We start from the raw sequence: 26,574 nt of genomic DNA on the forward strand, positions 1-26,574 counted from the left end.
GTTCCAAGATACAAGGAAGTTTGATTATTAACCCTTAACTCTCCAGGATGTCCATCATACAACTCTCCAGGATGTTCGCCCGCTTCCTGCAGGTGTACTTTCTCCGGGCCGCAGTAAAGGTGGAACTGGAGGGATTTCTGGCAGGGGAGGGCTGGCGATGACATTCCGCTAGTTTTTGAGGGACATCACCATGGAAGGGTTCACAGCCCAATTCCAGCCCTCACCCAGACTTTCATCCTCAATCCACGCCCCCAGGCCCAAGAATGTTGGTGCCTTTGTGTTTTATATGTTTGACATTCAAAGAAATAAAGATTTGCCAGACAATTTTGCCTGATGACAGTGTCCCTTTAAGAGGACATATTGTGAAGTCAGTTCACAATAAACTGAGGGACATGAAACTGAAAGTAAAGTGAGCGACCGAATAAGGAGCAGCAACTGAGATGGCCGTCAGTAAACAGGTCTTCACCCTGACCGAGGATTTAACCTGCTCCGTCAGCCTGTCTCTGTTTGTGGAGCCAGTGCGACTGGACTGTGAGCACAACTTCTGTAAATCCTGTATCCAGAAGTGTTGGGAAAACCAGGAGCAGTCCGTGTCCTGCCCAGAATGTCGGGTGGTTCTTCCCGGGAGAAGCTACACCAGTAATAGGGTGTTGGCCAATCTCTCCAAGAAAGCGCGGCAGCTGGAGCTGAACCTGAAGCAGGAGATGGGTCGGTCTCACTGTGAGGAACACGGCGAGACGCTGAAACGGGACACGGAGAAGGGCCGGTCTCACTGTGAGGAACATGAGGAGAAGCTGAACCGGGACACGGAAAAGGGGCGGTTTCACTGTGAGGAACATGAGGAGAAGCTGAACTGGGACATGGAGAAGGAGCGGTCTCACTGTGAGGAACACGAGGAGAAGCTGAACCGGGACATGGAGAATAAGCGGTCTCACTGTAAGGAACACGGTGAGAAGTGTAATGATCAATAACGTGTCATTCTGTAGTGGATACTAGGTGGAGCCGTAGAGCTGTGTAGAGCTGTATATAGCTGTATGTATATAAGACTACACTTCCCAGCTTTATAGATATTAAGACTACATTGCCCATGAGGCACTAGGCTACCCACAAGGCAACAGTCAAGATGGCAGCCTGCACACAGGAGCACACATGCTGCATCTCTACAGATAATGTACCTAGAGAACATGTACTTAATAAATGACTAGCTAGATGCTAGCTGTGTTCATAATAAGAATGTCTAGTTATTAATGAACATAAGATGGTACCAGGGTGGTGAAGATATGCTGAAAATTGTGAAAAGCGACATGGAGAATTTGAAGCCACCAGAGTGTTTGAATCTCACAGAAAAAATCGACTACAATTGGCAGACTTTTAAACAACAATTCGAACTCTACATTGCAGCCATCGGATTCGATACGAAGCCAGATGCAAGGAAGATAGCATTGCTGCTTACGGTTGCAGGCCCACAGGCGATAGAGGTATTTAATACATTTGTATTCAATCCAGAGGAGAAGAGAGGAAAATTAGAAGATGTGCTAAAAAAATTTGATGCACATTGCCCTCCCAAAAAGAATGAGACCTATGAAAGATATATCTTCCGTTCTCGGACACAGCAACAAAATGAGACTTTTGATAGCTTTATAATTGACCTGAAACTGAAAGCACAGACATGTAATTTCTCTGAGCAGAAATCATCCATGATTCGTGACCAGATTGTGTTTGGTATTCATGACAAAAAAGTCAGGGAACATCTGTTGAGAGAAACTGAACTAAATTTTGAAAATGCAGTGAAAATATTCCAAGCCAGCGAGCTAGCTCGAAAGCACGCGAAGACTTTCACTGAAATCAATAATGATGCGATTGTAATGAGTGAAAATGCTGCTGTCGGTGCTGTGTCCTACAAGGGGATGAAACGTGGGCAGAACAGAAATGAAAAGCAATCAGAGGATGACATTTTTAATTGTAAACGCTGTGGTTACAAACACCAGTTAAGACAATGCCCAGCGTTTGGAAAATGTGCACAAAGTGTAATGGAAAGAATCACTTTGCCAAACAATGCTTTTCAAAAGTAAAAACTATGAAAGGGCAACGAGTTAATGTAATTGAGGACACTGATTTTAGTGAGACATTTTATGTAGGAATGGTGCCATGTGACAATATCAAAAAGGATACAGAAAATGTGCAGCCCTCAGAAATGGACAATGCTGAACATAAAGTTAATGCAGTAAAAGAGGGCAAATGGATGATCCCACTGCAGGTAAATGGAGCATTAGTTACCTTGAAACTAGACACTGGGGCAAAAGCAAACTTAATCAGTATGAGTGACATTAACAATATGAAAGAAAAGCCCAAAATACAGAAAAAGTCAGTACTACTGAAGGACTATAATGGACAAAAAATAGATAGCTTAGGTGTGTGCAGACTTAAAGTGACAGTCAAAGACAAAGTGCATCATCTCATGTTTTCTGTTGTGGCTGAAAGGCTTGATTCACTGCTGGGTGACAAAACTTGTGAGGACTTAGAACTGGTCAAGAGAGTCTACCGTATAAACCTTGCCATAAGCAGACCAGATGACTCGGTGGATTCTGCAGTGAATAATTTCCAGGATGTGTTCAAAGGATTTGGAGTTCTACCATTCACTTACAAGATCCAGCTAAAGCTGAATGCTCAGCCAATGGTACATGCTCCACGAAGAGTTCAAGCACCTCTGCGTGACCGGCTCAAGAATGAACTGGACAGAATGACCACACTACGAGTCATCAAGAAAGTCGAAGAGCCAACAGACTGGGTTAACTCCATGGTATGTGTAAAGAAAAAGAACAATGATCTAAGAATATGTATGGATCCATAGGACTTAAATGCAAACATAAAACGTGAACACTACCAGATTCCCAAGCGAGAAGAAATCACCAGTGAAATGTCAGGTGCCAGGTATTTTACAAAGCTCGATGCCTCACAAGGATTTTGGCAAATAAAACTGGATGAAGAGAGCACCAAATACTGTACCTTCAACACACCATTTGGCAGGCATTGTTTCCTCAGAACGCCTTTCGGGATAATATCTGCATCTGAAATCTTTCATAGAGCAATGGAACACATAATTGAAGGTCTGGAAGGAGTTCGGGTCTATGTTGATGACATCATCATCTGGGGCTCCACAGTGAAAGAACACAATGAGAGACTGACTAAAGTGCTACAGAGCATACGCTGGAATGGACTGAAGCTCAACAAATCCAAGTGTCAGTTTAGCGCCCAGGAAGTCACTTTCCTAGGAGATAATCCATCTGGTAAAGGAATAGAGCCAGATATGGAAAAAGTAAGCGCCATACTCAAAATGCCCCGACCCACTGAAAAAAAGGAGTGCTACACATCATGGGGATGATAAACTTCATTGGAAAGTTCATTCCTAACTTGTCAGCCAAGACAGCCTGTCTGCGAGACCTGCTACATAAAACAAATGAGTTCGCATGGACAGAAAGACATGAACAAGAGTGGATATACCTCAAAACAGTGCTGACAAGCACACCTGTACTCACCTTCTTTGACCCAACAAAAAGAATCAAAGTGTCAACAGATGCATCAAAAGATGGCCTAGGTGCGGTCTTGCTACAAGCAGAGGGTGAAGATTGGAAGCCTTTTGCCTATGCCTCCAGGTTTATGACTGATACTGAGTGTCGATACGCCCAGATTGAAAAGGAATGTCTAGGCTTGGTAGTTGGACTTGAAAAGTTTCATGGCTACATATATGGACTTCCCACCTTCACAGTTGAGACAGACCACAGCCCTCTGGTTGCCATCCTAAAAAAGAACCTGAATGAGATGTCTCCAAGGATTCAACGACTCATGATGAAGCTGAAAAGATATGACTTTGAACTGATCTACACACCAGGCAAATACATAGTGTTAGCAGATGCACTATCCCGAGCACCCACAATGAGTTATGTGAGCTCTATTGAAGAAGACGTGGATGTTCATGTGAGTATGGTCACTGCTGCGCTGCCCGTGTCAGACACAATATCAAAGCATATAGCAGAAGAAACAGTAAAAGATACAGTATTACAAACAGTAATAGAGAACATTCATCATGGTTGGCCAAAAGGTTCCTGTCCAAAATATTTTCACATAAGGTCAGAATTGAGTGTCGCAAGTGGACTATTACTAAAAGAGAACAGAATAGTCATTCCACAGGCTTTATGTCAAGACATGCTCAAAAGGATTCATGAGGGACACCTCGGAATTCAAAAATGCAAAAGGAGGACAAGAGACACTGTTTATTGGCCTGGCATAAATAAGGACATTGAGAGCATGATAGGCAAATGTGAGACATGTCAGAAACACCAAAACAAACAAGCAAAGGAACCAATGATAGGAGCTGACATACCAACAGCACCATGGCAAAAGGTTGGTATGGACCTTTTTCATTTAAATGGCAAAGACTATCTAATAGTGATTGACTACTACTTTAACTATCCTGAGATGGCGCTGCTCTCAAGCACCACAGCAAGCAGTGTCATAATGCATGTGAAATCCATCTACGCCAGACATGGAATTCCCAGGATTGCCGTTAGCGACAACCGTCCGTGCTTCAACTGTAAGGAGTGGCAACAGTTTGCAGCACATTATGACTTTCAGCACATCACATCCAGTCCTTTGTATGCTCAGTCAAATGGTAAGGCAGAGAAAGGTGTTCAAGTTCTCAAGCAGCTACTGAAGAAAGCGACAGAAAGCAAGTCTGATCCTTATCTCGCCCTGCTGAGCTACCGAGCCTCACATTTAGACTGTGGTTCTTCACCTGCTGAACTACTAATGGGTCACAAGTTGCGCACCACGATACCCTGCTGTGCAAAAGAACAGCAAAGTGAGGAACTGAAACAGACACTTCAACTGTTAAAGCTGAAACAGAAATCATACTATGACATGTCATCCAAAACTCTAAAACCATTGACAAGGGATGATGTTGTCAGGATTGGTGATCCAGATGCATGGAACAGGAAAGCTACAGTTCTTAGGAAGTAGGACCAAAGTCATACACTGTTAGAACTGAGGAAGGACAGATTCTCAGGAGGAACCGCCGTTCCCTCCTAAAAACACAAGAGATTATTCAAGACCAGATTGATGAAAATGCCGCAACTGCATCTTGTCATTCACCGCCAGAACAATCTCATGAAGACACATCAGACTTACCCGTGTTGAGAAGATCCACATGTGAAGTAAAAAAGCCTGATAGACTTAATCTTTGAGTACAATGTAATGCTTTGAAAATGTGTTGACTGTTCTGAAAATGTTTATGTTTATAGAGCACTAACAAAAGTGTTACTGATATTATCTTTATTGTTTTCTTGAAAGTTGATTGATACTGATTTTGTTAAACCTCAAAGAAAGGGGGATGTAATGATCAATAACATGTCATTCTATAGTGGACACTAGGTGGAGCCGTAGAGCTGTGTAGAGCTGTATAAAACTGTAAGTATATAAGACTACACTACCCAGCTGGATAGATATTAAGACTACATTGCCCATGAGGCACTAGGCTACCCACAAGGCAACAGCCAAGATGGCAGCCTGCAAACAGGAGCACACATGCTGCATCTCTACAGATACTGTACCTAGAGAACGTGTACTGAGTAAATGACTAGCTAGAAGCTAGCTGTGTTCATAATAAGAATGTGTAGTTATTAATGAACATAAGAAGAATCTGATGCTGTTCTGTGAGGAGGATGAGACTCTGATCTGTGCCAGTTGTGTAGATTCCCCCGCACATTCAAACCACAGGATGCTGCCGGTCCAGGATGCAGTGAGACGGTATAAGGTAAGGGGACACGGGAGGGGCTGTTCCTCAACAATCACCCTGGAGGCTGTGGTGTGGAGCGTGGGATAGAGGGAGTGGAGAGAGGGGAATCAGTTTCATTACAATATTTAAATAAAATAACTACAGGGCAAGAGATTCATTACAATATTTATATTAAATAACAATAGGGAATCGGTTTAATTACAATATTTAGATTAAATAACTGAAGGGAACCAGTTACATTACAAAATTTGTTATATATAACTATGTGGGAATCATATTGCTGGCAGGTGTTCACACCATTTCCGGTATTCCCAGTGTCGTCTCACCCTATGGGAGCCAAACATTTTCCTCCCAGCCTCAGGAATCTCAGGGATTCGATCTGTAGCTCACACTCTCGCCTTTACACACGCACATTCGTTGTTTACAAAATTACTCAATATAAACTTCATAAGAACATAAGAAATAGGAGCAGGAGGCCATTTGGCCCTTCGAGCCTGCTCCGCCACTCAATAAGATCATGGCTGATCTTCTACCTCATCTCCACTTTCCTGCACTATCCCCATATCCCTTGATTCCCTTAATAGCAATAATCTATCTATCTCTCTTTTGAATATACACAACGACTGAGCCTCCACAGTCCTCTGGGGTAGAGAATTCCAAAGATTCACCACCCTCTGAGTGAATAAATTTCTCCACATCTCAGTTCTAAATGGACGACCCCTTATTCTGAGAATGTAACCCCTGGTTCTAGAATTCCCAGCCGGAGGAAACATCCTCCCAGCATCTACTATGCCAAGCCCTGTAAGAATGTTGGATGTTTCAATGAGAACACTTTTCATTCTTCTAAACACTAGAGAATATAGGCCTAGTCTACTCAATCTCTCCTCATAGGGCAATCCCCCCATCCCAGGAACCAGTCTGGAACACATTCGTTGCACTCCCTCTATGGCAAGTATTTCCATCCTTAGGTAAGGAGACCAAAACTGTACACCATACTCCAGGTGTGCTCTCACCAGGGCCCTATATAATTGCAGTAAGACTCATACTCAAATCCTTTTGTAATAAAGGCCAACATACCACATGCTTTCCTAATTGCTTGCTGCACCTGCATGTTAACTTTCAGTGATTTGTGTACAAGGACACCCAAGTCCCTCTAAACAACAACATTTCCAAATCTCTCACCATTTAAAAAATACTCTGCTTTTCTATTTTTCCTACCAAAGTGGATAACTTCACAGTTCTCCACATTATATTCCATTTGCCATGGTCTTGCCCACTCACTTAGCCTGTCTATCTCCCCTTGAAGCCTCCTTGCTTTCTCCTCACAACTTACATTCCCACCCAGTTATGTATCATCGGCAGACTTGGATATATTACATTTGGTCCCCTCATCCAATTCATTGATGTAGATTGTGAATAGCTGAGGCCCAAGCACTGATCCTTATGGTACTGCACCCGTTACAGCCTGTCAATCCAAAATGACCCATTTATTCCTACTCTCGGTTTTCTGTCTGTTAACCAATTCTCAAACAATGCTAGTATATTACGCCCAATCCCATGAGCCCTAATTTTGTTTGATAACCTCCTGTGAGGCAGCTTATCGAATGCCTTCTGAAAATCTAAATACACCACATCTACTGGTTCCCCCTTATCAATTCTGCTAGTTACAACCTCAAAAAACGCCAACAGATTTGTCAATCATGATTTTCCTTTCATAAATCCGTGTTGACTCTGCTTAATCATATTATTCTTTTCTAAGTGCCCTGTAACCATTTCATTAATCATAAATTCTAGCATTTTCCCTACTACTGATGTCAGGCTAGCTGGACTGTAGTTTCCTCTTTTCTCTCTCCCGCCTTTCTTAAATAGTGGGGTTACATTTGCTACATGCCAATCCATGGAAACCGTTCCAGAATCTATGGAATCTTGGAAAATGACAACCAATGCATCCACTATCTCTATAGGCACCTCTTTCAAAACCGTAGGATGTAGGCCATCAGGTCCAGGGATTTATTGGCTTTCACTCCCAAAAATTTCTCCAGGACTATTTTTTTACCAATACTAATTTCTTTCAATTCCTCATTCTCGCCAGAGCCTTGGTTCGCCACTATTTCTGGGAAGTTTTTTGCATCTTCTTCTGTGAAAACAGACACAAAGTATATGTTTGATTTCCAGCCATTTCCTTATTCCCCATTAGAATTTCTCCTGTTTCAGCCTTTAAGGGACCCACATTTATTTTTGCTAACCTTTACCTTCTATTTTCCATTTCTTTATCAATTTCTTGGTCCTCCTTTGCTGAATTCTAAAATCCTCCAAATCGTCAGGCTTATTACTTTTTTTGGCAACATTATAACTTCTTCCATTCATCTAATACTATCTTTAACTTCTCTTGTTAGCCATGGTTGGACCACTTTTCCTGTGGGGCTTTTGTGCCTTAAAGGAATGTATATTTGTTGTAATTTATGTATTCATTCTTTAAATGCTAGCCATTGTTTGTCTATCATCATACATTTTAATGTACTTTCCCGATCAACCGTAGCCACCTCGCCCCTCATACCTACGTAGTTTGCCTTGCTTAGATATAAGATGCTAGTTTCTAATTTAACAAAGTCACTTTCAAACTCAATATAAAATTCTATCATATTATGTTCACTCTTCTCTGAAGACACCTTTAGTAGAAGTTTATTAATTAACACTTTCTCATTGCACAATACTAGATCTAAAATAGCCTGTTCCCTAGTTGGTACCTCAAAATACTGATCTAGAAAGCTATTTTGCATACATACCATGAATTCATCCTCCACACTATTACTGCAAATTTGGTTTGCCCAGTCTATATGTAGATTAAAGACCCCCATGATAACTGTATTACATTTGTTATATGAGCCTCCAATTTCCATTTTGTTAATTCATTCATGGGATCTGGGCATTGCTGGCAAAGCCAGCATTTATTGCCCATCCCTAATTGCCCTTGAAGAGGTGGTGGTGAGCCGCCATCTTGAACTGCTGATTTATACTCTGCCCTACATTACAACTAATGTTTGGGGGGCATTAAGCAACTCCTCTCAATGTTTTCTGCCCCTTGCATTTGCTTAGCTCCAGCCAAACTGATTCTTCTTCTTGATTGTCAGAGCTAAAATCCTTTCTCTCTGCTTCTTTATCCCATCCTTCATTATCAGGGCTACCCCTCCTCCTTTTCCATTTTGCCTATCTGTTCTAAAGCTGAAGTGTCCTGGACTATTTAATTCCCTACCTTGGCCATTTTATACCAATGTCTCCGTTATGCCAATTAGATCAAACCTGTTAATTTCTATCTGCGCTATTAATTCATCTATTTTGTTGCAAATGCTTAGCATATTCAGATATAGTGCCTTTAGCTTTGACTTATTTCTATTTTTCCCTGATGCCACCTTAGTCACTGATGCCGTATTACCTTTGTTACTCTCTCTGTCCCTTCCTGACCAACTCTACTTATTTTTACCCAAAATTCTACTCTGCTCTAGAGCCTTGCCATTTCTCTCGCTGCTTTTACATTTACTCTTTCCTGAATCCTCCCAGCACCCCTCCCCCACTTCATTAGTTTAAAGCCCTAGTCTACTGCCCTTGTTATTCAGTTCGCCAGGACACATGCCCCAGACCGGTTTAACTGTAGCCTGTCCCAATGGAACAGCTCCCTCTTTCCCCAGTACTGGTGCCAGTGCCCCACCAACTGAAACCCCTTCCTCTCACACCACACTTTGAGCCACGCATTTAAACCTCTGATCTGTTTGTCCCTATGCCAATTTGCGCTTGGCTCAGGTAACAATCCAGAGATTATTACCTTTGAGGTACTGCTTTTTAATTTGGATCCTAGCTCCTCAAACTCCCTCAGCAGAACCTCATTCCTAGTTCTACCTATGTCGTTGGTTCCTACGTGGACCACGACAACTGGATCCTCGCCCTCCCACTCCAAGTTCTTCTCCAGCCACGAGGGCACTGGGCAAGCAACACAACCTCCGGAACTCTCAGTCACGGCTGCAGAGAACAGTATCTATCCTCCTGTCTATACTGTCCCCTACCACAGCTACATTCCCTTTCACTCCCCCCACTTGTCCCCCCACTTGAATGGCCTCCTGCACCGTGGTGCCATGGTGAGCTTGCTCATCTATCCTGCAGGCTATTCCCTCATCCACACAGGCAGCAAGAACCTCATACTTATTGGACAAGGGCAAATGCTGAGGCTCCTCCAGCATTGCACCTGGGGTCACCTGACCTGCCTGATTTGCAGTCACACCCTTCTGTCCCTGACCACTAACCAGACCTGTACCAGTACCTAACATATGGTATGTGACTGGATCAAAGTGTCCAGGTAACTCTCCCCATCCCTAATGCCCCGCAATGTCTGCACCTCAGACTCCTGCTCAAAAACTCTGAGCTGAAGTGCCTCAAGATGCAGGCACTTGCTGCAAACCTGGTTGTCCGGGATCACAATGCTCTCCACAACCTCCCACATGCTGCAGTTGCGGTACTCCACTTGCACTGCCATCCCTATATGACCTTGTTTTATTTAATTAAATTTGTAGTTAGATAACTTAGTTTACAGTGTAGTTTCTTGACTACTTACTTGATCTAGATTGTTAACTGTACTGAAATTAACTATCTACCTGCATCACATAGCAATACAAGTAGTGTAGGCAAAAAGCAGCAACTCCTTCCCACTCTTCTCCGAGTTCCCACTCTTTCCAAATTCCCAAATAAAACACACTGTTCTAGTCCAATTGGTTTAATCCCGCTCTGTGCAAACCTTAATAAAACTTCTGAAATTTCTCCTCTTGCTGTTCTTCAATTCATTTGGAAGATATTCCACCCATTGACCTAACTGATTGATGCTCGCTGTGAAATTGGGTTCACTGCGCTTGCGCAGACCGCACGATCTGCATTCAGCGAACAGACTCAAAGCTCCATTCAAAAATATCAACTCTAAGCACAGGCTTTTGGGAGAGGCTGAGGCCTTCAAATAAAAACTTTAATGAATGCATTTAAAGTTTAAAAAAAGAAAATCAATGGATACATGTAATTATGTTATTGTGAACCATGTTTTTTTTAAATTTGTTTTAAACCTATTTTTGGAAATGAGAAATTTCAGTTACTGAGGGGAATATTGCAGCTAAACATTTTTTCAGAAAGCATTTTGAATGAATTGCCGGGAATAAGATAACCAGCACCATGTGGGGCTTTAACATGAAGCCGTGCCAGGCCACTGTTTAGATTGACATTGGAAGTCCTACTAAAGTGTCACTAAGTGGCTGTTCAGAGTCCCGGCAGTAAGTTTGGTCATTTTAAATATTGGAATTCCCACAGGAACATGTTTCTCTAGCAGTTTTCAGTGGTCTGTGTGATCCACATAAGTAATTTAAGACACTACATAAAGACTAGTGTCTGGTTAAAAGCCTGAATAGCTGTCCCCACAGTTTGGGAATAAACAGCAGACATTGCAATGGGTTGTGGTGAGATCTGATTCCATTTTTAGGACCAGCTGAAATCGGCCTTGGATTCCATGGAGGAGGAAAAGAAAAGTAAAGTGAATTAAAACGGCAGCAGGAGGGGAAGCTTTCAGAACTGGGTGTTAGTATTACTGCTGTTATCTTTAAACACTGCCACCCTTTAACAACCCGCTGCTTAAATGATCTCTCTCACCATCTTAGCAACTCACAGGATCCCTGGAGCAAGACATCTCCGCACAATTTGCCAAAATCCTTCGATATCTTGAAGACAAAGAGAAACATTTAATCGACAAGCTGAAGAGATAAAGGAGGAAGATCTGCAACCAATGGAGAAAAACTTGGAAAGAATTGAAGAGGAACTGATGACACTTGAGGAGAACATACTGAACCTTTGTGCAGACATCGAGCAGCAAGAGAGTATCTCTTTTCTCAAGGTTACCCTTTATAACCCAATCCCCAAACTGTTGGTGTAAGTGTAAACAGCACTTTATAATAGGGCTCAAACCCCATCACAACAATGCACAAAGTGCGGTATAACTGAGGACAAACAGGTATCAGTCAGGATGGAGCACTGGGTGTCGAGCAGGCTGTCCCAGACTGTCAGGCCCTCGCACTGGCTGCAGTATAAGTGGAACCAGAGTGAAGGCAACTTATTAAACCTCTTGCTGTTCCCCTTTATGTTTCCAATGTTTGTAAAGAGCTGAGAGGACAGTCCACTCTTCACAGATATTAAGCACTTCACTGGCACTGAGAACTCGACCAATATCTTTAAATACAGGAACACAGTCCTCGGCTCTCCCAAGCTTGACTGTGGTTTGCAGTCGGCAGTATAACTCAGAGCTGTGTTTACAGATGTTACCAGGGTCACCGTCGTACGTGTCTTCACACTGTTCCCTTTGGGGAACTGTATGAATTGGTGGAAGGATTTCTGGCCACAATTAACGCTCCTTCCGTGACCGTAACCATCTTCGTACCAGCCATTAGGGTGGTTAGTCCTATGGCGGGAAGACTTTACGGGCTCCCACAACCCATACGAGGGGGGGTGGCACCCACACCCACGGACGCAAGTATCCTGCTGGATGTCAACCCAGAATTTAGAGCCGGAGCTCCGACTCCACTTGCCGGGACTGTCTGGAGCGGGGTTCAAAACACTATGCCTTCTGGCCCAGCGGCGGGGATGCTACCGCTACGCCAAAGGCCCACTCCATTACCAGGGTTACAGACCATTACTGCTGAAAATCCCTCTGTGTTGCCCGGCACCAGGTTCTGAGAACCTGAGTGAGGGAGAGATATTGATCTTGGCCTTGTCCAATCAGTCAAACCTTTCACTGTGATTACAAGCCGAACAGTGCATACCAACATTGAGCAATATATCATCAATCGACTCACCATCCGAATATCTCCAATAGGTTACAGACATTTCTTTGCTCAGGATAAAGGGTATCTCCTCTCAGATTTCTTCCTTTCTCACTTGTGCTTATATGAGTGACATGTTGGGGTTCAGGTCAATGGCTGCTGGCCCTGAGAGCAGTGAAATGTTGGGGTTCAGCCCTATGGGTGCTGGCCCTGAGAGCAGTGATATGTTGCGGTTCAGTCCCATGGGTACTGGCCCTGAGAGCAGTGACATGTTGGGGTTCAGCCCTATGGGTGCTGGCCCTGAGAGCAGTGACATGTTGGGGTTCAGTCCCATGGGTGCTGGCCCTGAGAGCAGTGACATGTTGGGGTTCAGTCCCATGGGTGCTGGCCCTGAGAGCAGTGACATGTTGGGGTTCAGTCCCATGGGTGCTGGCCCTGAGAGCAGTGACATGTTGGGGTTCAGTCCCATGGGTGCTGGCCCTGAGAGCAGTGACATGTTGGGGTTCAGGTCCATGGCTGCTGGCCCTGAGAGCAGTGACATGTTGGGGTTCAGCCCTATGTGTGCTTGCCCTTAGAGCAGTGACATGTTGGGTTTCAGTCCCATGGGTACTGGCCCTGAGAGCAGTGACATGTTGGGGTTCAGTCTCATCGGTGCTGGCCCTGAGAGCACTGACATGTTGGTGATCCGCCCCATGCGTGCTGTCCCTGAGAGCAATGACCTGTTGTTGCTCAGTCCCATGGATGCTAGCCCTGAGAGGAGTGACATGTTGGGGTTCAGTTCCATGGTTTCTGGCCCTGAGAGCTGTGACATGTTGGGGTTCAGTCCCATGGGTACCGGCCCTGAGAGCAGTGACATGTTGGAGTTCAGTCCCATGGGAACTGGCCCTGAGAGCAGTCTCATATTGGGGTTCAGTCCCATTGGTGCTCTCTCTCAGAGCAGTGACATGTTGGGGTTCAGCACCATGGTTGCTAGCCTTCAGAGCAGTGACATGTTGGGGGTAAGCCCTAAGGTTGCTAGCCTTGAGAGCAGTGACATGTTGGGGTTCAGTCCCATGGGTGCTGGCCCTGCGAGCAGTGACATGTTGGGGTTGAGTCCCATGTGTGCTGGCCCTGATAGCAGTGACATGTTGGGGTTCAGTCCCATGGGTGCTGGCCCTGAGAGCAGGGATATGTTGGGGTCCAGTCCCATGCGTACTGGCCCTGATAGCAGTGACATGTTGGGGTTCAGTCCCATGGGTGCTAGCCCTGAGAGCAGTGACATGTTGGGGTTCAGGCCCATGGGTGCTGGCCCTGAGAGCAGTGACATGTTGGGGTTCTGTCCCATGGGTGCTGGCCCTGATAGCAGTGACATGTTGGGGTTCAGTCCCATGGGTGCTGGCCCTGAGAGCAGGGACATGTTGGGGTTCAGTCGCATGGGTACTGGCCCTGATAGCAGTGACATGTTGGGGTTCAGTCCCATGGGTGCTCTCTCGCAGAGCAGTGAGATGTTGGCATTCAGTCCCATTGGTGCTCTCTCTCAGAGCAGTGACATGTTGGGGTTCAGCACCATGGTTGCTAGCCTTCAGAGCAGTGACATGTTGGGGGTCAGCCCTAAGGTTGCTAGCCTTGAGAGCAGTGACATGTTGGGGTTCAGTCCCATGGGTGCTGGCCCTGAGAGCAGTGACATGTTGGGGTTGAGTCCCATGGGTGCCGGCCCTGATAGCAGTGACATGTTGTGGTTCAGTCCCATGGGTGCCGGGCCTGAGAGCAGTGACATGTTGCGGTTCAGTCCCATGGGTGCCGGCCCTGAGAGCAGTGACATGTTGGGGTTCTGACCCATGGGTGCTGGCCCTGAGAGCTGTGACATGTTGGGGTTCAGTCCCATGGGTGCTGGACCTGAGAGCAGTGACATGTTGGGGTTCAGTCCCATGGGTGCTGGCCCTGAGAGCAGTGACATGTTGGGGTTCAGTCCCATGGGTGTTGGCCCTGAGAGCAGTGACATGTTGGGGTTCAGTCCCATGGGTGCTGACCCTGAGAGCAGTGACATGTTGGGGTTCAGTCCCATGGGTGCTGGCCCTGAGAGCAGTGACATGTTGTGGTTCAGTCCCATGGGTGCTGGCCCTGAGAGCAGTGACATGTTGGGGTTCAGTCCCATGGGTGCTGGCCCTGAGAGCAGTGACATGTTGGGGTTCAGTCCCATGGGTGCTGGCCCTGAGAGCAGTGACATGTTCGGGTTCAGTCCCATGGGTACTGGCCCTGAGAGCAGTGACATGTTGGGGTTCAGTCCCATGGGTGCTGTCCCTGAGAGCAGTGACATGTTGGGGTTCCGTCTCGTGGGTGCTGGCCCTGAGAGCAGTGACATGTTGGGGTTCAGTCCCATGGGTGCTAGCCCTGAGAGCAGTGACATGTTGGGGTTCAGTCCCATGGGTGCTGGCCCTGAGAGCAGTGACATGTTGGGGTTCAGTCCCATGGGTGCTGGCCCTGAGAGCAGTGACATGTTGGGGTTCAGTCCCATGGGTGCTGGCCCTGAGAGCAGTGACATGTTGGGGATCAGCCCCATGGGCGCTGGCCCTTAGAGCAGTGACATGTTCCGGTTCAGTCCAATGGGCGCTGGCCCTGAGAGCAGTGACATGTTCTGGTTCAGTCCCATGGGTGCTGGCCCTGAGTGCAGTGACATGTTGGGGTTCAGTCCCATGGGCGCTGGCCCTGAGAGCAGTGACATGTTGGGGTTCAGTCCCATGGGTGCTGGCCCTGAGAGCAGTGACATGTTGGGGTTCAGTCCCATGGGTGCTGGCCCTGAGAGCAGTGACATGTTGGGGTTCAGTCCCATGAGTACTGGCCCTGAGAGCAGTGACATGTTGGGGTTCAGTCCAGTGGGTAATGGCCCTGAGAGCTGTGACATGTTGGGTTTCAGTCCCATGGGTGCTGGCCCTGGGAGCTGTGACATGTTGTGGTTCAGTCCCATGGGTGCTGGCCCTGAGGGCAGTGACATGTTGGGGTTCAGTCCCATGGGTACTGGCCCTGAGAGCAGTGACATGTTGGGGTTCAGTCCAGTGGGTACTGGCCCCGAGAGGATTGACATTTTGGGGTTCAGTCCCATGGGTGCTGGCCCTGAGAGCAGTGACATGTTGGGGTTCAGTCCCATGGGTGCTAGCCCTGAGAGCAGTGACATGTTGGGGTTCAGGCCCATGGGTGCTGGCCCTGAGAGCAGTGACATGTTGGGGTTCTGTCCCATGGGTGCTGGCCCTGATAGCAGTGACATGTTGGGGTTCAGTCCCATGGGTGCTGGCCCTGAGAGCAGGGACATGTTGGGGTTCAGTCGCATGGGTACTGGCCCTGATAGCAGTGACATGTTGGGGTTCAGTCCCATGGGTGCTCTCTCGCAGAGCAGTGAGATGTTGGCATTCAGTCCCATTGGTGCTCTCTCTCAGAGCAGTGACATGTTGGGGTTCAGCACCATGGTTGCTAGCCTTCAGAGCAGTGACATGTTGGGGGTCAGCCCTAAGGTTGCTAGCCTTGAGAGCAGTGACATGTTGGGGTTCAGTCCCATGGGTGCTGGCCCTGAGAGCAGTGACATGTTGGGGTTGAGTCCCATGGGTGCCGGCCCTGATAGCAGTGACATGTTGTGGTTCAGTCCCATGGGTGCCGGGCCTGAGAGCAGTGACATGTTGCGGTTCAGTCCCATGGGTGCCGGCCCTGAGAGCAGTGACATGTTGGGGTTCTGACCCATGGGTGCTGGCCCTGAGAGCTGTGACATGTTGGGGTTCAGTCCCATGGGTGCTGGACCTGAGAGCAGTGACATGTTGGGGTTCAGTCCCATGGGTGCTGGCCCTGAGAGCAGTGACATGTTGGGGTTCAGTCCCATGGGTGTTGGCCCTGAGAGCAGTGACATGTTGGGGTTCAGTCCCATGGGTGCTGACCCTGAGAGCAGTGACATGTTGGGGTTCAGTCCCATGGGTGCTGGCCCTGAGAGCAGTGACATGTTGTGGTTCAGTCCCATGGGTGCTGGCCCTGAGAGCAGTGACATGTTGGGGTTCAGTCCCATGGGTGCTGGCCCTGAGAGCAGTGACATGTTGGGGTTCAGTCCCATGGGTGCTGGCCCTGAGAGCAGTGACATGTTCGGGTTCAGTCCCATGGGTACTGGCCCTGAGAGCAGTGACATGTTGGGGTTCAGTCCCATGGGTGCTGGCCCTGAGAGCAGTGACATGTTGGGGTTCCGTCTCGTGGGTGCTGGCCCTGAGAGCAGTGACATGTTGGGGTTCAGTCCCATGGGTGCTAGCCCTGAGAGCAGTGACATGTTGGGGTTCAGTCCCATGGGTGCTGGCCCTGAGAGCAGTGACATGTTGGGGTTCAGTCCCATGGGTGCTGGCCCTGAGAGCAGTGACATGTTGGGGTTCAGTCCCATGGGTGCTGGCCCTGAGAGCAGTGACATGTTGGGGATCAGCCCCATGGGCGCTGGCCCTTAGAGCAGTGACATGTTCCGGTTCAGTCCAATGGGCGCTGGCCCTGAGAGCAGTGACATGTTCTGGTTCAGTCCCATGGGTGCTGGCCCTGAGTGCAGTGACATGTTGGGGTTCAGTCCCATGGGCGCTGGCCCTGAGAGCAGTGACATGTTGGGGTTCAGTCCCATGGGCGCTGGCCCTGAGAGCAGTGACATGTTGGGGTTCAGTCCCATGGGTGCTGGCCCTGAGAGCAGTGACATGTTGGGGTTCAGTCCCATGAGTACTGGCCCTGAGAGCAGTGACATGTTGGGGTTCAGTCCAGTGGGTAATGGCCCTGAGAGCTGTGACATGTTGGGTTTCAGTCCCATGGGTGCTGGCCCTGAGAGCTGTGACATGTTGTGGTTCAGTCCCATGGCTGCTGGCCCTGAGGGCAGTGACATGTTGGGGTTCAGTCCCATGGGTACTGGCCCTGAGAGCAGTGACATGTTGGGGTTCAGTCCAGTGGGTACTGGCCCCGAGAGGATTGACATTTTGGGGTTCAGTCCCATGGGTGCTGGCCCTGAGAGCAGTGACATGTTGGGGTTCAGTCCCATGGGTGCTGGCCCTGAGAGCAGTGACACATTGGGGTTCAGTCCCATGGGTGCTGGCCCTGAGAGCAGTGACATGTTGGGGTTCCGTCCCATGGGTGCTGGCCCTGAGAGCAGTGACATGTTGGGGTTCAGTCCCATGGGTACTGGCCCTGAGAGCAGTGACATGTTGGGGTTCTGTCCCATAGGTACTGGCCCTGAGAGCAGTGACATGTTGGAAAGTATCAGTGAACCTTCAAATTCTTCAGCAGCAGAGGAAACCCTGTCCAGTGTATTCCGGGGGTAACTGACGTGGTTTCACATCACTGGAGCCCGTCAGTGAAAACTCCACCCAGGTCCCTTTACATTTTACTAAAACCACCGATTATACATCATTAAACTGTACTATCTAAACTGTGCCGTATATTTATTAAAATGTTTCTGATTGTCTGTCCTGCAGGAACTGAACAGATTGAGAGAAAGGTGAGTATCCAATCCAAACCCACACGCCGTCTGACACTGTGATCACTGTTTGTATCCTGCACAGAGTGACTGAATCAATCCCATGCAATCAGGTACCTGGACAAAGGTGAGGAAGGTAAAGGTGCAGAGAGAGGTGAAGGTGAAGAGATCCTGGTGTCTGCAAGTCTGAAATACACAGTGTTTCGAGGCCCGTTACTCTATGCAGTGTGGAAGGAAATGAAACAGATCATCGCTCCAGGTGAGAACTCCACAGCTTTGTGTCCACTTTCTGTAGTGTCCTGCTCTCTTCCCCCTCTCCTGAAGGTGTTGCCTGTTGCTGGTACAGATCACTGGGGCAGCATTCTCTGGGGCCTCACTCAAGGGGCCATCCTTTATGATGGACCTTAGATTAAGTGATTTGAGAATGAGGGCATCGGAACATCTTATTGAACATCCAGACACTCGCACTTTCCAGTAGGACTCACTGGGCAGTGATCAGACTAGGACGCCTGGCTGATTTAAAAAAAAAATGTATGCATTGATGGGATGTGGGCGTCGCTGGCTAGACCTGCATTTAGTGCCCATCCCTAATTGCCCTTGAGAAGATGGTGGTGAGCCGCCTTCTTGAACCGCTGCAGTCCATATGGTGTCGGTACACCCACAATGCTGATAGGAAGGGAGTACCAGGATTTTGGCCCAGCGACAGTGAAGGAACGGCGATACAGGTCCAAGTCAGGATGGTGTGTGGCTTGGAGGGGAACTTGTAAGTGGTGATGTTCCCATGTGTCTGCTGTCTTGTCCTTCTAAGTGGTAGAGGTCGCGGGTTTGGAAGGTGCTGTTGAAGGAGCTTTGGTGAGTTGCTGCAGTGCATCATGTAGATGGTACACACTGCAGCCACAGTGCGCCGGTGGTGGAGGGAGTGAATGTTGAAGGTGGTGGATGGAGTGCCAATCAAGCGGGCTGCTTTGTCCTGAATGGTGTCGACCTTCTTGAATGTTGTTGGAGCTGCACTCATCCAGGCAAGTGGAGAGTATTCCATCACACTCCTGACTTGTGCCTTGTAGATGGTGGAAAGGCTTTGGGGTGTCAGGAGGTGAGACACTCGCCGCAGAATTCCCAGCCTCTCGCCTGCTCTGGTAGCCACAGTATTTATATGGCTGGTCCAGTTCAGTTTCTGATCAATGGTAACCCACCAGGATGTTGATAGTGGGGGATTCAGTGATGGTAACGCCATTGAATGTCAAGGGGAGATGGTTGGAGTCTCGCTTGTTGGAGATGGTCATTGCCTGGCACTTGTGTGGTGCGAATGTTACTTGCCACTTTTCAGCCCAAGTCTGAATGTTGTCCAGGTCTTGCTGCATATGGACACAGACTGCGTCAGTATCTGATGAGTCTCGAATGGTGCTGAACAGTGTGCAATCATAAGTGAACATCCCCACTTCTGACCTTATGATGGAGGGAAGGTCATTGATGAAACAGCTGAAGATGGTTGGGCCTAGGACACTGCCCTGAGGAGCTCCTGCAGTGCTGTCATGTGATTGAGATGATTGACCTCCAACAACCACAGCCAACTTCCTTTGTGCTAGGTATAATTCCAACCAAGGGAGAGTTTTCTCCTTGATTCCCATTGATTTCAGTTTTGCTAGGGCTCCTTGATGCCACACTCGATCAAATGCTGCCTTGATGTCAAGGGCAGTCACTCACCTCACCTCTTGAGTTCAGCTCTTTTGTACATGTTTGGACCAAGGCTGTAATGAGGTCAGGAGCTGAGTGGCCCTGGCGGAATCCAAACGGGGCGTCAGTTAGCAGGTTATTGCTGAGTAAGTGCCGCTTGATAGCACTGTCGATGACACCTTCCATCACTTTGCTGATGATTGAGAGTAGACTGATGGGACGGTAATTGTCCGGGTCAGATTTGTCCTGCTTTTTGAAGACAGGACATGCTTGGGCAATTTCCACATTGCCGGGTAGATGCCAGTGTTGTAGCTGTACTGGAACAGCTTGGCTAGGGGCGCAGCTAGTTCTGGAGCAGAAGTCTTCAGTACTATTGCTGGAATGTTGTCAGGGCCCATAGTCTTTGCAGTATCCAGTGTCTTCAGCCGTTTCTTGACATCACGTGGAGTGAATTGAATGGGCTGAAGACTGGCATTTATGATGCTGGGGACCTCAGGAGGAGGCCGAGATGCATCATCCACTCGGCACTTCTGGCTGAAGATAGTTGCAAATGCTTCAGCCTTGTCTTTTGCACTCACGTGCTGGGCTCCCCCATCATTGAGGATGGGGATATTTTTGGAGCCTCCTCCTCCTGTTAACTGTTTAATTGTCCACCACCACTCACGACTGGATGTGGCAGGACTGCAGAGCTTTGATTTGATCCGATGGTTGTGAGATCGCTTAGCTCTGTCTATCGCATGTTGCTTCCGTTGTTTGGCATGCAAGTAGTCCTGTGTTGTAGCCTCACCAGGTTGACACCTCATTTTTCGGTATGCCTGGTGCTTTTCCCGGCATGCTCTCCTGCACTCTTCATTAAACCAGGGTTGATCTCCCGGCTTGATGGTAATGGTAGAATGAGGGATATGCCGGGCCATGAGGTTACAGATTGTGGTTGAATACAATTCTGCTGCTGCTGATGGCCCACAGCGCCTCATGGATGCCCAGTTTTGAGTTGCCAGATCTGTTCGAAATCTGTCCCATTTAGCACGGTGGTAGTGCCACACAAAACGGTGGATGGTATCCTCAACATGAAGACGGGACTTCGTCACCACAAGAACTGTGCGGTGGTCACTTCCACCAATGCTGTCATGGACAGATGCATCTGCAACAGGTAGATTGGTGAGGACGAGATCAAGTCGGTTTTTCCCTCTTGTTGGTTCCCTCACCACCTGTCGCAGACACAGTCAGGCAGCTATGTCCTTCAGGACTCCGCCAGCTCGGTCAGTTGTGGTGCTACCGAGCCACTCTTGGTGATGGACATTGAAGTCCCCCACCCAGAGGACATTTTGTGCCCTTGCTACTCTCAGTGCTTCTTCCAATTGGTGTTCAACATGAAGGAGTACTGATCCATCAGCTGAGGGAGGGCGGTAGGTGGTAATGAGCAGGAGGTTTCCTTGCCCATGTTTGATTTGATGCCATGAGACCTCATGGGGTCCTGAGTCAATGTTGAGGAGTCCCAGGGCTACTCCCCCCCGACTGTATACCACGGTGCCACCACCTCTGGTGGGTCTGTCCTGCCGGTGGGACAGGACATACCCAAGGATGGTGATGGTGGTGTCTGGAACATTGGTTGTAAGGTATGATTCGGTAGTTATGACTAAGTCAGGCTGTTGCTTGACTAGTCTGTGGGACAGCTCTCCCAATTTTGGCACAAGCCCCCAGATGTTGGTAACGAGGACTTTGCAGTGTCGATAGGGCTGGGTTTGCCATTGTCACTGTCGTTTCCGGTGCCAATGTCGATGCCGGGTGGTCCATTCGGTTTTATTCTTATTGCTTTTCGTAGTGGTTGTTTACAACTGAGTGGCTTGCTAGGCCATTTCAGAGGACATTAAGAGTCAACCACATTGCTGTGGGTCTGGAGCCACATGTAGGCCAGACCAGGTAAGGACGGCATATTTCCTTCCCTAAAGGACATTAGTGAACCAGATGGGTTTTTGCAAAAATCGACAATAGTATCATGGTTGCCATTTCTAAGACTAACATTTAATTCTAGAATTAAATTTTTAAATTCCACCAGCTGCTAGGTATGAAGGTATGAGAGTATGAATGTATGAGAGCAGAATTGAGTAGAGTGGATTGGGAAAATAGATTAAAGGGTAAGACGATACATGATCAGTGGTGTACATTTAAGGAGTTATTTTACAACTTGAAAAAAATATATATTCCACTGAGAAGAAAAGGGTGTAAAAGAAAATACAGCCATCCGTGGCTAAGTAAAGAAATTAAGGATAGTATTCAAATAAAAATAAGGGCATATAAGGTAGCCAAATCTAGTGGGAGGATAGAGGATTGGGAAAACATTAAAAGACAGGAAAAAATAAAAAAAGATTGATTAAGAAAGGGAAGATAGATTATGAAAGTAAATTAGCAAAAAATATAAAAACAGATAGTAAGAGTTTCTATAGTTATATAAAAAGAAAAAGGGTGGCTAAATAAATGTTGGTCCCTTAGAGGATGAGACTGGGAAATTAATGGTGGTAAATTTGGAGATGGCAAAAACACTGAATGAATATTTTATATCAGTCTTTACAGTAGAAGACACTAAGAATATCCCAACACTGGACAAACAGGGGGCTATAGGGGGGGAGGAGTTAACACGATCAAAATCACTAAGGAAGTGGTACTCGGTAAAATAATGGGACTCAAGGCGGATAAATCACCTGGACCTGATGGCTTACATCCTAGGGTCTTGAGGGAAGTGGCGGTAGGGATTGTGGATGCATTGGTAATAATTTTCCAAAACTCCCTGGACTCGGCAAAGGTCCCGGCAGACTGGAAAACTGCTTATGTAACACGCTTATTTAAAAAGGGCAGTAGACAGAAGGCTGGAAACTATAGACTGGTTAGCCTAACATCAGTGGTAGGTAAAATTTTGGAGTCCATTATTAAGGAGACAGTATCAGGACATTTGGATAATCATAATTTAATAGGACATAGTCAGCATGGTTTTATGAAGGGGAAGTCATGTTTGACAAATTTGCTGGAGTTCTTTGAGGAAGTAACATATAGGGTGGATAAAGGGGAACCAGTGGACGTAGTGTATTTAGACTTCCAAAAGGCATTTGACAAGGTGCCACACAAAAGATTATTGCTTAAGATAAAATATCACGGGATTGGGGGTAATATTCTGGCATGGATAGAGGATTGGCTATCGAACAGAAGGCAGAGAGTTGGGATAAATGGTTCATTCTCAGACTGGCAATCAGTAACTAGTGGTGTTCTGCAGGGGTCAGTGCTGGATCCCCAACTCTTTACAATCTATATTAATGATTTGGAGGGGGGGGGACCGGGTGTAACATATCAAAGTTTGCAGATGATACTAAGATGGGAGGGAAAGTAGTGAGTGAGGAGGACATAAAAAACCTGCAAGGGGACATAGACAGACTAAGTAAGTGGGCAGAGATTTGGCAGATGGAATACAATACTGGAAAGTGTGAGGTTATGCACTTTGGCAGGAAAAACCGTGGAGCAAGTTATTATCTTAATGGCAAGAATCTGAAAGTACTGAAGTACAAAGGGATCTGGGGGTCCTGGTGCACAAAACTCAAAAGGTTAGTATGCAGGTGCAGCAAGTGATTAAGAAGGCCAATGGAATGTTGGCTTTCATTGCTAGGGGGATAGAATATAAAAATAGTGAGGTATTGCTTCAGTTGTACAAGGTATTGGTGAGACCGCACCTGGAATACTGCGTACAGTTTTGGTGTCCATACTTAAGAAAGGACATGCTTGCTCTCGAGTCAGTACAAAGAAGGTTCACTCGGTTAATCCCGGGGATGAGGGGATGGACATATGAGGAGAGGTTGAGTAGATTAGGACTCTACTCATTGGAGTTCAGAAGAATGAGAGGCGATCTTATTGAAACATATAAGATTGTGAAGGGGCTGGATCGGGTGGATGTGGGGAGGATGTTCCCGATGATGGGGGAAACTAGAACTAGGGGGCATAGTTTTAGAATAAGGGGCTGCTCTTTCAAAACTGAGATGAGGAGGAACTACTTCACTCAGAGGGTGGTAGGTCCATGGAATATGCTGCCCCAAAAAGCTGTAGAAGCTACATCATTTCATAAATTTAAAACAGAAATAGACAGTTTCCTAGAAGTAAAGGGAATTAATGGTTATGGGGAGCGGGCAGGAATTTGGACATGAGTCTAGGTTCGGATCGGTCATGGCCCTGTGGGTAGCGGAGCTGGCCCAGGGGCCGTGTAGCCTGATCCTGCTCCTATCTCGTGTGTCTAATTCTGTTAGATTCAGGAGATGGTTCTCGTGATGGTGGATTGCCTGTTAGGATTAGATCAGCCATGATCTTATTGAATGGCGGAGCAGGCTCGGGGGGCCGATTGGCCTACTCCTGCTCCTATTTCTTATGTTCTTATGCCGTGGTGGGATTTGAATCCATATCCTCAGATCATTGGACTAAGCTTCTGGCTTACATAGTCTAGTGACATAACCACTACGCCACCGAAAGGCATTTAATAAGATGCCACATAAAAGGTTATTATACAAGATTAGTGCTCCTGGGGTTGGGGATAATATAGTAGCATGGGTAGAGGATTGGTTAACAGACAGAAAACAGAGAGTAGGGATAAACAGATCTTCAGGTTGGCAGGCTGTAAATAGCCGGGTACTGCAAGGATTAGTGTTGGGGCCTCAGCTATTTACATTCTATATTAATGACTTAGATGAAGGGACCGAATGTAATTTATCCAAGTCTGCTGATGATGCAAAGCTAGGTGGGTCAGTAAGTTGTGAGGAGAACACAGAGTCTACAAAGGGTTATAGATAGACTCAGTGAGTGGGCAGTAAGGTGGCAGATGGAGTATAATGTAGGGAAAATTGAGGTGATTCACTTCGGTTGGAAGAATAGAAAGACAGAATATTCTTTAAATGGTGAGAAACTTTCAAATGTTGGTGTTCAGAGAGATTTGGGTGTTCTGCTGCAAGAAACACAGAAAGCTAACATGCAGGTACAGCAAGCGACAAGGAAGGCAAATGGCATCTTGGCCTTTATTGCAAGGGGGTGGGAGTATAAGAGCAAGGAAATCTTGTTACAATTGTACAGGGCCTTGCTGAGACCACACCAGGAGTACTGTGCCCAGTTTTGGTCTCCTTTTCTAAGGAAGAATATATTTGCCTTGGAGGTGGTGCAATGAAAGTTCGCTACATTGATTCCTGGGATGAGAGGGCTGTCCTATGAGGTAAGATTGTATAGATTGGGCCGATACTCTCTGGAGTTTAGAAGAGTGAGAGGTGATCTCATTGAAACATACAGAATTCTGAGGGGGATTGACAGGGTAGATGCTGAGAGGTTGTTTCCCCTGGCTGGAATGTCTAGACCTAGAGGGCATAGTCTCAGGATAAGTGGTAGGGCATTTAAGACCAAGATGAGGAGGAATTTCTTCACTCAGAGGGTTGTGAATCTTTGGAATTCTCTGCCCCAGAGGGCTGTAAATGCTGAGTCTTTGTGTATAGTCAAGGCTGAGAAAGACAGATTTTTGAACTCTAGGGGAATCAAGGGATATGGAGATTGGATGGGAAAGTGGAGTTGAGGTCAATGATCAGCCTTGATCTTATTGCCACTTTACAACAGTGACTATACTCCAAAAAAAAGTACTTCCTTGGATGTAAAGCACGTTGAGACGTCCGGTGGTCGTGAAAGGCGCGATACACTTTTTTTCTATTAAATGGCAGAGCAGGTTCGAGGGGCCGTATGGCTTACTCCTGCTCCTATTTATTATGTTCTGCTGTTCTATCTTCTCTGTCTAGACCGCTCATGATTTTGAATACCTCCTCTCAATCTTCTCTGCCCTAAGGAGAACAACCCCAGTTTCTCTCGTCTCTCCACATAACTGAAATCCCTCATCCCTGGAACCATTCTTGTAAATATTTTCTGCACCCTCTCTAAAGCGTTCACATCCTTCTTAAAGTATGGCGTCCAGAATTGGACACAATACCCCAGTTGTGGCCGAACCAGTGCTTTAAAAAGGTTCAGCATAACTTCCTCGCTTTTGTACTCTATGCCTCTATTTATAAAGACCAGGATCCTGTATGCTTTTTTAACCGCTTTCTGAACCTGCCCTGCCACCAGCGATTTGTGCACATATACCCCCAGGTCTCTCTGTTCCTGCAATCCCTTTAGAATTGTATCCTTTGGTTTATATTGCCTCTCCTCGTTCTTCCCTCCAAAAAGCACCACTTCACTCTTTCCTGCGTTAAACTTCAGCTGCCACGGGTCCCCCCATTCCACCAGCCTGTTTATGTCCTCTTGAAGTCTTATCACTGTCCTTCACATTGTTCACTATACTTCCAAGTTTCGTGTCATCTGCAGATTTTGAAATAGTGCCGTGTACACCTGTAATCATTAATATATATATCAAGAAAAGCAGTGGTCTTAGTACCGACCCCTGGGGAACACCACTGTGTACCTTCCTCCAGTCCGAAAAGCAACCGTTCAGCACTACTCTCTGTTTCCTGTCACTTAGCCAATTTCGTATCCATGTTGCCACTGTCCCTTTTATTCCATGGGCTTCAATTTTGCTGGTAAGCCTATTATGTGGCACTTTATCAAAGGCCTTTTCGAAGTCCATGTACACCACATCAACCCTCTCTGTTAGCTCATCAAAAAAAATCAATCAAGTTAGTTAAACACGATTTGCCTTTAACAAACCCATGCTAGCTTCCTTTAATTAATCCAGACTTGCCCAACTGACTGTTAATTTTGTCCCGGATTATCGTGTCTGAAAGCTTCCCCACCGCCGAGGTTAAGCTGACTGGCCTGTAGTTGCT

The 26,574-nt window shown here is 46.9% G+C and overlaps 1 pseudogene; it reads left to right on the forward strand.

Annotated features, from left to right (window-relative positions):
• Positions 1 to 440: 440 nt before the first annotated feature.
• The window catches only part of LOC147095593 (zinc-binding protein A33-like), a 30,080-nt pseudogene continuing 3,946 nt past the window's right edge, over positions 441 to 26,574 (forward strand).

The sequence above is a fragment of the Somniosus microcephalus genome, unplaced genomic scaffold (genome assembly GCF_052327205.1).
Source record: "Somniosus microcephalus isolate GS21.2 unplaced genomic scaffold, FLI_Smic_1.0 unresolved_chr1, whole genome shotgun sequence".
Classification (NCBI taxonomy): domain Eukaryota; kingdom Metazoa; phylum Chordata; class Chondrichthyes; order Squaliformes; family Somniosidae; genus Somniosus; species Somniosus microcephalus.